Source organism: Sinohyriopsis cumingii, chromosome 17 (assembly GCF_028554795.1).
Source record: "Sinohyriopsis cumingii isolate HCF-2022 chromosome 17, ASM2855479v2, whole genome shotgun sequence".
NCBI classification, from domain to species: Eukaryota; Metazoa; Mollusca; class Bivalvia; order Unionida; family Unionidae; genus Sinohyriopsis; species Sinohyriopsis cumingii.
Window position 1 is genome coordinate 99,767,462 of NC_142977.1, and position 13,925 is coordinate 99,781,386.

Genomic DNA, 13,925 nt, shown 5'->3' on the forward strand with positions numbered 1-13,925 from the left:
TTTTGTATTTCCTTTTATAATAGCAGTATTTTATTCTAGTATGTTACAGCACGGACACGCGTGATCGAATGCAGAATTTGTGACCTCGTCAAAACATTTGAGAAAACGAACATAAGAATGTTTTACTTAGTAGGTTATCATGCTAACGTTTTTGAGGGTAAATTAAGTCTAAGAAGAGCTTGTATAGTTACAACTTTAATGCGGTTCTTAATATCCGGAAATCTTAAACTCTGAGGTTTCTTGAAGCAACAAGCTGCTTTCTCAGCTAAATAGTGAAAATCGAAATTCAAACAACATTTCTACATGCATTGATAAATACTGACATCAACCTCGCAGACTAAGCGCTATTTTCATACCAAGTATAAGAAGAACTTTCAAGTGCAGTGGGAAAAAATAACTTGGACTATCTGCGGAATCACTACTTACGATTTTATTTTCACAGTTATAATATATATATATATATATATATATATATATATATATATATATATATATATATATATATATATATATATATATATATATATATATATATATATATATATATATATGTGTGTGTGTGTGTGTGTGTGTGTGTGTGTGTGTGTGTGTGTGTACAGGAAATTGATACGAAAGTAGTTTCGAGTGTGACAAGATTATGCATATGGGAATTTGTCGTGGGAGTCTGAAATAAAAACTGAATTTGTTGTGAGTGTACAAATGTAAATGTGGTTGACGGGGTGAGTATACAAATGTAAATGTGGTTGACGGGTCTATTTCCAACGATTGCCAGAATTTTAATATTTTTTTATAAAAATCTTGCTTTATTATAACAATATTGGTTGGGAGCATACTAGATGAAAATATGAATCTCGCAAAATCAGTATGCCGGTTTGGATCGACTCTCAATAAACCATTACGGAATAAACGCCAGTAGCCGTTACCGCATTGTATGCTATTGACCTACGGAAAGATATATTGTCCTGCCCAAATATTTCACTAAGACGTACACTGCACGCTTCGAAGATAAATGCTGGGTTTCAGTCCCTTTACTGTGCACTGTCAGTAGTAGGGTTATAACCTTTTGAGCATTCCTTTGTGATGTTTGACCATTCTAGAAAAAAGATATCATTTGTCCTGTATATTCGCACATTTACTTGGTTAATTTTTCCCTCGATGGATTTCTTTGGAGCAATTGTCCACCAAGGCATGCAGTTTTTTATTATTATTTTTGGGTTTTTTATGTCCGTGCGTTTTGATAAATGCAACGCCCTTGTGCCTCGTGTTGTTCAGTGTGACAAACGTTAATGCTTTAATAATTGTTTCAGTGCTGCGCTCCGGAAAGATTACCATCTGCTCTATCTTTGATTGCTTAGATGAATCGTTACGCAAACGAAGATTTTCTAACATTCGCGTTCAACGATCATATTCGTTTTTATCATGAAAATACCGATCAGTTTGTTGAGCAACTTCAGGATTGACTATGTGAACATTTCTTCCTCTTTTTTATAATATCATGATCAACTGAGAGAGAGAGAGAGAGAGAGAGAGAGAGAGAGAGATGTTTATGCTGTCAGCTTGCTATAATATACGGTACATAACGCTAGTAAATGGCAATTTCTATGTGCAGGCATTATACGAAATGAACGAGGCCCATTTTTTCACATATAAATAACATGCCTTACATTTGTCTTCAACCTGTTGTCTGTGGCCAATATAATAAAAAGTGATAAACCTCAAAGACGAAATATACATTGTTTGTAAATGATTATCCTGAGAATTGAATAGCTAAACAATAAATAACTGTTAGTTAACATACATGGCGTTGTATTAAGCATTTCATTAAGGGAGCGCACTTCCGTATATTTGCAAATTAAATAACAAGGGTAACCTTTCTTGATAATACTTTAATTCTCGCTAAAGTTCATCATATACTTTTGCCGACATTTTTGCAGGCATACGCAATAATTTTAGATTTAATTAAAGCAGGTTTTTACATTGATATTTTTTATATTAAGCATTTAAAGATACATCCTTATTTTGATATAACAGCTCTGAATTCAAAGTTCACGCACACACACGTCATAAAGTTTTGAAAAAATGAAATGTTTTCACAACTAGCTCCACTATGTTCTCCTTTGGCTTAGCATTATGCGAGTATGCAAGGGTTGAACTGCATATCAACACAATACTGGCCATTTAATGCCGATGAAGTGTTAAGTCTAAAAATATAAATTGTTTTGCAAGCTGTATAAAAAAATTAGATTGCTTATCTAACAATGTGCTCGGTTTTACCTGCAAACTTTGCTAGACTGAAAGAAGACAAACATAAGGTATATATATTACTCCTCGTTGTAATGGGATAACTTGAAGATAGTGAATTATTATGGTATCAGTCTGATATCGTGACGAAAAAGAGAGGCACAAATAGAGTATCAGTCTCACTGTCATATCATACTCAACACTGTCATATCATACTCAACACTGTCATATCATACACAAATGCAATGATTTGAGTCAGGAGGAACAAACTTTTCAAAGTACTTTTCAACTGACATATACATTAGTAAAGTATAATGAAAAAATAAATAATAGGTAACAGAGTGTTTGTATATTTGTCATACATTATGAAATAATATATTTTCTATGGTAATGTTAATATATTTCGCAGACCTTAAATTAGTTTTCAACTTTTGACAAATACAAAATGATAAACATTTTGATAGCCGCGATCTATTTTCAGGCTTCTCCCCTTTCACTCATAAAACCTGTTCGCAAACTTGTGTTGAAAATTAGAACTAATTTCCCTAGGCGATACTTTCTTTTAGACTTAACCTTATTGTAAGGAAATCGTACTTTGGTGACCAGTTTAATTAATAAATTCAGTTTAATTCAAAATCTGAGGAGCTTTAAAGAGATAATTATACTTCGGATGACATGATTTATTACCACGCATTTGGAACTATTAAAACACGTCAGCACACATTTGTAAGTTTAAGAAATGCAGTCATGTTGGGTGCAAATGGGCGGATTTGCATCTAGGGATAACAAGGGAGTACAACAAAAAAGTAGCGAGGAGCACTTCGCGGTGTTTGCCGCTGAGAAATTAGAATAAGTTGAGATTGACTACAATATTTTGGACAGTATGTTTGACAATGAGTTCTCGGATGAAGCTGGATTGCAAAGTTACTCCAAACCTGTGAGAGAGAGAGAGAGAGAGTCAAAGTACTTTGCCGCTAAAATCTTGCATTGAAAGTTTTAAAATTCCACACATAGTAAAAAGACACATCGATTCATGCTAAGATTCAAGGCATGGTGAGAAATGATGCCCCCCCCCCCCCCCCGCGTTCAGAGAAAACTTTACCCCTGTTTAATTAGACGCTTATTTGGTGCATATCTGGACACTTTAATGAAACCGGGTACACTTAATAGTTACAACACAGTCAAAACATGTATTTAAGGAACAATTCTTTCTCCTGACTAGGAACAAAGCACTTATGTGTCCCGATATTTTATAAGCAAACTATTATTGAATATTGCAAGTTGTAATACTATTTTTAGGTTGGTATTCGATAAGGAAATTTTAAATGAGCTTAGCGGAGTTACAGACTGGTCATCTGTGTCGAACACGAGATCAATCGCGTACAATAATATGGGCATTAACAAATACCCCGATGTTTAATTCTCTTTAATGTTATGTTATGACTCCTTGCACTCCATGACTTAGTTATTCCAAAAATGAAATATAAATTAGTAGAGATGGTGTTTCGTTGATGATGGTGGTTGGTTGTCTTTTGCTGTTGATAGTGGTTGGTTGTTTTTTGTTTTTGATGATGGTTTTTGGTTTCTAACGGTATTTTCATCATTTGATTTGGCTACATAATACCACGATATGGGATCAATGTAACTTTTTTCAGGGGCACACCAAGACGGCCAGCCCGTACTGGTCTAGGTGGGTATCGAACCGCAACCCTTGGATTACGAGTCATCAATTCACAGATCCATACACGTCAAATCATACAACGACATGACTGGGTTTTTTTCGGGGGGGGGGGGAATGTCTTGTTTTTTTGTTTCTTTTATTTTTATATTTTTTGGTTTGTAATACCAATAAATATAAATCATTGTCAACCACATATATGGATTTCTTCCTCAGTAGATATTATAAATCATAAATTAACAAATCGGGTAGGTGCTTGAAATGTACGCAGGAACGTTGCATTTCTGGCATCCAGATGGGTGATATGACTCACAATACAACTTAACGTAACGAAGGTTGTTCATTTTATTCCTTGTCAAACAACGGCATTTCTGATCACTTGTCGAATTATGTGCAATTTTATTTCACGCAATGTTAGTTTAGTTATTTTGCTTTCAAAACTTGACAGCTTTATAGCTACTTTTAAGTAAATGCCTCGATGCCTCTGAGAAGGGGTCACTGGTCATACTAAATGTACATCACAGCCAGAACACTCACGTAGGCAATAGGCGAAAATAAACGAGGCGTAGAGACTGATTCCATTTGATGCCATGAAGGAAATATTAATATTAGCCTCTTGACTACTAGCATTTGCGAGAACCGGGTTAATTCGCGCCTGAACTAATCTAAAGAAGAAAGCAGATATAAAATGTTTTAGCATCTTGTTAATCCCTTCAGGTACAAATAAGCTGTGAAAAGATGGAGGCTATTAAACATATATCGCGGTTCAATCATTATGGCCAACCACTTACCTTAGCCTTGGAGAATACAACCGGAACATTTCTTTCTTTTTCCAGCCGAGGATTTTATCCGCTAATTCTTTACGGCGATCAAGTTTTCTTAAGGCTAGGAGTTAGAAATTGTAATGGTACATGGATCTTTGTATGCCTTTACGCATCAAAATGAGTTTTTAATAGCCAGACGCGCGTGACCCTTTTGTGTTGACACGTGTTCCATTCAACTCACGCCAACGGACATGAAAGGATTGTTGAAACCGCCTCGTCCGTTTACAGTATATTTAATTCATGTTGTTGTCTTCTTTTTTTTAGGAGGGGGAAGGGGTGCGACTTCTTTCATGGTTCTGGGACTCGACATGTTTCACATTAGATGACCAACACTGTTTTTATTACATGCAAATTCAACAGAATACAGAGCAATCATGAAAATGATGATTTAGAGCGTTTTAAGAAAATCTCTTTCAAGTGGCCGTCAAAAGTTAGGATATTATTAATAACATAATATTAGAAATCGGTTTTACGCAACTTACATGATTATATATTCATTGCTTTCCAACTGAGAAATATTATTATTTATTATATACACTTAGGTGTGAAATATACAGACCTATTGACGAAATAATTTTCATATTTTTCTCATTCCTATATTTTCACATGTGCAATATATATATATATATATATATATATATATATATATATATATATATATATATATATATATATATATATATATATATATATATATATATATATATCCTTATATTTTCACGTGATACTATAACATTTCCCATCATGCCATGGGACTTTTGATTGTGTGTGCCTGCAAAAGTTGTACCTGCAACAACAAAAATGAGTACCTTGTGAATTCGAACAAATAAATAGAAAATCACTTATATTTCAGGCATGGAAATTAATCTTTGACAGTGAAATTTGATCAGACACTGTTTGCGTCTCGCTGAAGTTATTTCCACTTACGCCCGTGGCAAAAACGAACAAAATCTGTTGCGATGCATTGCTGAATCGGACTTGCTTTGAATCAAATAGTTTACAAAATGACAAAAACGTAATTTGGTATATAATAAAAAGAGCATTTTCTTTTCATATATTAATACTGGATAAAATTCATCTATGGTACCGAAAGATATCTATTTTAACTCTTGGCTGCGCCACTCGTTAAAATATCATGTTTTTGGTACAACAAGATGCAACATATCCCGTATATTTGTAGGAAAAGAAAATACCCTCTATATATTGGGTATCAAAGTAAATGATATTTGATGAAGATGATCATAACGACGTCAATGACGATGACTACGGTGATGCTTGTTAACAACAACAACAACAACAACAATAATAATAATAGTGTTTATTTGTAACATAGGCCACTGGCCCATGATACATATCCATACATCATGCGGTACAAAAAGATGGTATAGTGCGTAGCGAAAGAACATCGTATTTATAAGGCATGATATACATGAACGTAATAATTATTGCATTTTACGAATATAGGTGAGATACAAGTATATATTGCACAGTAATTAAACAAACGGATTTAAGGGTAACCCGAAAACTTGTGTGGAGCAAGATTTGTGATACTGATCTAAAGTCTTATGTAGCAGGAGTCGTTTATAAAACGGTTTCTCTAATCTTTCACGTTTGTATAGTAAACCTTGCTAAAATAGTCATCAGAAGTTTACAAGTATCAGTGTGTATAAAGGACCTCAATTTTTCTAAAGTTGGATTTTTACATACAAAGGTGTTTAAGTATTTTCTTCGTATTTCTCCATATAGCGCACAAGCAGTGATACAATGGAAATCATTTTTTATGTTAACGGTACAAATTTGACATCATCTTTCCTCATAGCAAATACATCTATTATTATTATTATTATTATTATTATTATTATTATTATTTGCCCAAATATTTGACGTTTAAATTACAAAATAAATAGAGCTCAATTAATTTTTCCCAGATGCATCTTTGTCTCAAAAGTATCTTCGAGAGAAAAGCGTGTGTCTCTTAGTGAATGAAAGTCGCTCGTTTCATACAGTTCTTTTTTTTTTTTCTTTTTTACTTCCAAAGATGATTGTACTTCATTGTATATCGTTTTAATTATGTTAGGCATTGTACTATCTGCCACATATCTGCAATAGGGGTAATAGAAGTAAATACAGTATTGTATTTCCTTCCTGTTTGTTTGCTTGCTTGCTTGCTTGCTTGTTTGTTTGCTTGCTTGCTTGTTTCAAATCAACATGTCCAGATCTATCTGAATATATAAACGATGAAGAAATAACTCAATATTGATGATAATGTCAACGACAACGTTGATTATGATAATATTATTCCTTCATTAGTTACGATGTCAAATTAATCTGTATGTCTGTCTGTTTGTGTGTATGTATGTCTCTGTCTCTCTGCCCCTCCCTGCCTGTCTGTCTACAAGTTATACATATATATATATATATATATATATATATATATATATATATATATATATATATATAAAGAGAGAGAGAGGTAGGTAGGTAGGTAGATAGATAGGTAGGAAGATAGATAGATACATAGATAGATAGATGGATGGATGGATAGATAGATACGGTGAAGGTACTTCGACAAGGGTTTGATCAATACTTTATTGTTAATTTTACGCACAAATCTATTGGAACATAAGTTTCTGATTGAAATGTTGAATTGAAAATAAGACAATTTTCATATTCTGGCATTCTTTTTCATTTTAATTTGTGCCCTTTCATTTCTTTGCCTCGCATTATGCAATATTGTTTCTCTTAAGGAACAAAAACAAATATTAAAGTCAAGCGGCGATCAAATGTCGAGACTACCGTAAGTAAAGACAGAATTACATGGTCAAAGAGATTCAATGTTTGCACCTCAGTCACAAACAACGATGTCTTTTCACCTCTTAACTTCGGGGTGCAACTTCCAAATAGGTGCCTGTTTACTAACTGACAAAGCGATAGTAGTCTTGAGGGGTCAAATTCGTTCTCTTAAAAAGTAGATTAATCTTTACGTTTATTTTCGAAAGGCTTGATCTTTTGTGGCTTTTTTTTTTCTCTCCAATTGGATGTTGTTGTTGTTGTTTTGGGGTTTAACGCCATTTTTCAGCACAAGATAGGCTTTACATGGCGGCCAGTATAAATGGTGCAGGAAAACCCCGGGAAAACCACGGAAAGAACCACCGACCTACGCGAAGCTACTGGCAAGCTTTCTCACATACCCACATTGGCCGAACCCGAGACTGGAACCCACTCAGACAGAAGTGAGATGGCGATGATTCGTAACGGTGAGCGCTTTTGACCACTCGGCCACACGGGGTCCCCCTTTTCCAATTGGTACATTTTTATTTTGGAATTCATTCCAAGTCATCTCTATATTGTAATGATTGTGTGGACGTGGTGCTGAACCCTATATTTGTAATCAATGTCTAGTCAAATAAATCCTTGCCTCATCTAAAGTATTGGCACGATTTCCTGGCTCGAGAGACACGTGGCTCGCAATTTTCTACATGATACAGTAATATACGAAAAGTGCCGATAAACAAAACAACAACAACAAAAATAACACACCGTCTGACAGAACAATAAAACAAACTAGCTCAAAATATCGGCCAATGTGTTTGCACTTGAGCATCGTGTGTTTTCACAATAGAACCATCAGACCTGAAATTGTTCAGTAATCTCTTCCTGTATTCGAAGTGTGCTGGTTAATTGGTCATATTTCGCAACTGGTTTAGATATTCAAGAACATTTGTAGCTCAATTTCTAAAACCAAACCACATCAAACTTAGCAAGACCCGTGACTCGTGTGCCGAAACCTGTCCTTTGAATGTCGCCACTTCCACGTTTTCTAAAGAAGTTAAAAGCAAATTCAGGCGTCGTAGTAGTTGGTTATAGAGCCAGTCGTTGGGCCATGAAGTATTTTAAATTCAGTTACAAGGAAAGATTAGTGCTTACGTCTCTGCCTCAGTTACCACTTAATGTACAAACGTTTACAAACGTCTTCGAAGATGAGACTCAGGTTTCACAAACTTTTCAAATGTTCTTACTCAAACTACTTCGTGGTTTCCAAAGATGAATATTCCTTGACCATTCAGAAGACATCCAATATTTTTTTGGTATAAAATTATAACATTTCGAATTCACTTAAGAAATGACCTTATTATATTTCTGAAGAATATTGGAGGCTTCCTCTCGAAAATGCATATCGTTAGTTCTTTACTGTAACGAATATGTAGATCAGCATAGGAAATAAATTATTTTAACACAAATTTCATCAAAGAAGGGCAGCTAGCTACTTGAGGATTAATGCGAATGATTGTATGATCCAAATTGCAAAGTTGTTTAGCATTTCATTAAGGAAATATGCAAATATATATTTTAAACTATATGCATTGCACATATATATGTACTTTACCCACTGTTAACCCCTGCCCCCAGCTTATATTGATAGAAATCGAAATGCTAGCGATATCAAATTTAATTAAATCCAAAATGTGTCGCTTACTATATATTTACGGAGGTTTTGCTTGTTAGCACTTTCAAAATAGATAATTTCTTGATTTGTTTTTCCGCAATTCGAGTTTTTCCGGATACATAAGATGTCGCTATATTTGCAAGCTCTCCACCTGTGAAAACAATAATTGTTCGTTCCTGATTTTTATTCCTTTCCGGTTGGGTTGTGGGGAAGATGAGAGATGGCTGAAAAAGTGGCCAAACTTGTGATAATAGTTATATTATAGATATAATTTGTTTCCAGAGGACAGTACACGACTTGGATTGACTTAATCAAAGTCATATTTGCCTTGTCGTAGTAGACATCAGTTTACTCGGATTAGATTGAATAAATATACAATTTAATATACTCTGTATATACTCTCAAAGCATATCAGAAAATAAATACGAATTCATTATCATGTAAATATGTGTTATTGGGCAAGGTCTTTATTCATCCATAACCACATACATATTCATACCAAGAGTTCTTGCTTCAATCTGATACGGTAAAACAGTCATACTACTAAGAGTTCATGCTTCAATCTGATACGGTAAAACAGTCATACTACCAAGAATTCTTGCTTCAATCTGATACGGTAAAACAGTCATACTACTAAGAGTTCATGCTTCAATCTGATACGGTAAAACAGTCATGCTACCAAGAGTTCTTGCTTCAATCTGATACGGTAAAACAGTCATACTACTAAGAGTTCATGCTTCAATCTGATACGGTAAAACAGTCATACTACTAAGAGTTCATGCTTCAATCTGATACGGTAAAACAGTCATACTACTAAGAGTTCATGCTTCAATCTGATACGGTAAAACAGTCATACTACCAAGAGTTCATGCTTCAGTCTGATACATTAAAAAAATACTACTAAGACTTCATGTTTCAATCTGATACGGAAAAACAGTCGTAATATTAAGAGTTAATGCTTCAATATGTTACGATAAAACATACTACTAAGAATTTATATGTCAATCTGATACAGTAAAACAGTCTGTAATATTAAGAGTTCATGCATCAATCTGATACGGTAAAACATTCACACTAGAAAGAGTTTATATATCAGTATGATACGGTAAAACATTCACACTAGAAAGAGTTTATGTATCAGTATGATACGGCGAAATATGTCGCTTGATATATAGAGTAAACAATATTTATTCTCCTTTGTCGAGAGTGCTTCTCTGTGGATAATAATTTACCACGTCAAAACAGGAGTGGTAAAAATAAAACGCTCGCACATAAGGAGAAAACATAAAAGTCAAGTACAATGCAGGAATATGTAGCACCTATACCTATTATATACCTATCAATGCTTTACTCAAGAGACAACCATACTCTTGCCGTCATTTCTTAGAGTGAGAAAAACGACCCTGACGTTTTCTGATTACCATACTCTGAAACAATGATGGAACTTCACTTGATTCATTCATAAAACTGCGAGAATAATACACATATCCGTTGATGAAGCTGTAATTCGGTTTATGATTTAAGATGAATTTCGTATTCAAAAGTTGAATGGTAAGAAATTTCTTTTATTTTTGAATTACATAAAGGGTTTTTATTACATTATTTGAAGATAAAGAAAACAAAACTAACCTTATCATTACAATTCGAACTTGGGAGATCGCGGGTTAGAACCGAGGCCGAAGTCACACCAAAGACTTATTACAATGGTAATAGCAGCTGCCTCGCTACGAGCTCAGCATTAAGAGGTTAGTGTTAGGACTGGTAGGCCTGGTGTCAGGATAATGTGACTGGGTGGGACATGCTACATGTCTGCGGCATGATGCCCCAGTGCTAGACATCATTAGGCCGATAGATCAACTACCCTCCCGTGATGATAATGACTTTCGGGTTTGGTGCTGATATCACCTATTCAGTAAAAGCTGTAATTATGCGCAGCCAATGTGGGCTGCACACATCGGTGTATGTGTTATACACTTACCTATGGAACGCCAGAACTGTCTTAAGATGAGAATATTTATTATATGCTGTGGTTTTGTACTTATATGATGTGCAAACTTCATTATATGCTGTGCTTTTGTACTTATATGATGTGCAAACTTCATTATATGTTGTGCACAGCATATAATGAAGTTTGCACATCATATAAGTACAAAAGCACAGCATATAATGAAGTTTGCACATCATATAAGTACAAAAGCACAGCATATAAAGAAGTTTGAACATCATATAAGTACAAATGCACAGCATATAATGAAGTTTGCACATCATATAAGTACAAAAGCACAGCATATAATGAAGTTTGCACATCATATAAGTACAAAAGCACAGCATATAAAGAAGTCTGCACATCATATAAGTACAAAAGCACAGCATATAATAAATATTCTCATCTTAAGACAGCTCTGGCGTTCCATACAAATCCTATGTTTGGTGGCTTGTAAATCTGCGAGGAATAGCACAATCATCTGTAATGTGGTCATTTTGAATTTCGCGCTAGATATGTATGTTCCCAATTACCGGTAGGTGTCTAAAGTGTACGCAGGATTGTTCCGGAATGATTTGCATGCAGCAAAATTGCACATTTTAACGATCGAGTGACATCATACCCACATATCGCCCATCAGAATCAACATAGATTGGGGGGCGGGGATATATCGGACCAGATATCACTATAAACTGCCACACTGCAATATGACTGAAAAATTGTTGAGACTACGTTAAAATCCAAATCACACACACACACACACACACACACACACACACACATTATTATGAAAATAATTACACTTAAAGTAATGTTAGTTCATAGAATAAACTGAACATTTCATAAAAATGTAATAACTTTTTTTGAATTTATCACAGTTTGAATTCGCACTGTTGTGCAGCGGCAATCAAGAAGGTACAAGAGCTGCAGAGATATGTAAGAACCAGGCAGCGATAGCATTGGTCAGAGGTCCATCTTCGATCCAAAATATTAACTTTGGACTGACGGGTGGTTAAGGTCTGCGATCCATCAATCGCTTATTGATCCATTGAAATCTGTGTGATATGCGATAGTTGACTGACAGGTGCCACACTTGGCGAAAGGGTCAATCTGCATATATCGCATCTTTTACAAATTAATCACTAGAGAATTTACCCGTGTGATAAAGTCTTTAGCATCAAACTTTTAATATTTTAATCTTTGCAAACAGAGCCAAAATTCATCGAAACATAATCTGTTTCGTTTTTTTATTTTTAATTTTGTTTACACAAGACTTAACTCATGGGCACAAGTAAAAACTCAGTATAATACAATTATCATAGACGAAGGCGGTGCTGTATATTTTGTCATACAGTCTTAAGCCTTTTATTTACTTCTTTATTTGTTTATTTCTGAACTAAATCATTAAACATTTTTCAGTGAATGATGTTATACCAAACAAGAAGTAATTTAGGTAAATCCAAGAGTAGCCACATAGCGACTCACGAGCCACATGAGGCTCACGCAAGCCTCCGGTTCGGCTCTTATGATGTACCTAAGTAATTGGATTTGTTTTAAAATTTATATCAAAGTTTGCTGGATAACACTGAATAATGTTCAAAAATATTATTTTATATTCCCGGTACTCTCCACGTAAACAAACGCCTCTCCCCACTGTGTCTTAAATCCTCTATTCTCGTCTTCATATTTATGTTTCCTAGATGTTTGCAAACAAATATGGATGGATCTTTCCATTATTGCCTCCAGCACTGCTGCTTCCAAAGATCGTCTAGTTGGTCACCCCTGATATAACGTAACACTAGACGATTAAATTGCTCACAAACCGTATTGGTCTTTCCCTTGTCTGGCAGTGTTTTACTAGCTTCATTTGTATTCTTCACCTAAAATTGTATTATTTCTTTTAATTAGCACAGGGGACTCATCATTACGCACAACAAGTGTGAATTAGAGTAGCAAAGCGCACACTATAAGGGTAACGTATATAATTAGTAGATATTGTTTTATTTTACTCACTATGAACAACCAATTGTTCCAGCATTTTATTTGCCTCTTGGAAAGGTGGGGAAAAAATCCCCAAAAATGAACAAAGATTAACGAAAAAAAAAATAGGACCGCAGCGAGTGAAACGTGACCATTATTTATTCAAATTACGACATTCGTCCGTAAAAATTAATCCTTTCATTCATACACAGTATACAGGAAATTTCCATCTGCATCCGCGCAGAGAACATCAGAGTAGAAGTGAAAACGCCTCGAGTATTAAATATTAAAGTAGAACACGGAACTTGCTGAACTGTTAACGAATAATCACTTACCATTAAAAACATTTTAAAAAACAAAATGGAATTTGGAAGACAAACGCAAATTGATAAAGAAGGATGCATGCTATCGTGTCATTCTGCAGGTATATCATAAAAAGCACGTGCGTTATATTTGCATTCAAGCCGGGTATTACCGATACACGTGCGTTTAGGTAAACATGGCGTACTAGCGTGTTGCACATGGCAATAACTGTAACATGATAGGAAAACGTGACTCGGTATCGGTTGTCACAAAACGTCCACGTCAAATCTGACACTTTCATTGATACAAATTATTGATAAATTGTTCCCACAATCAACAGATGACGGACACATAGTGTAAGATTGCAGTATAGATCAGATTCTCAATGAAACTGTTTTAAAATTATATATATATATATATATATATATATATATATATATATATATATATATATATATATATATATAA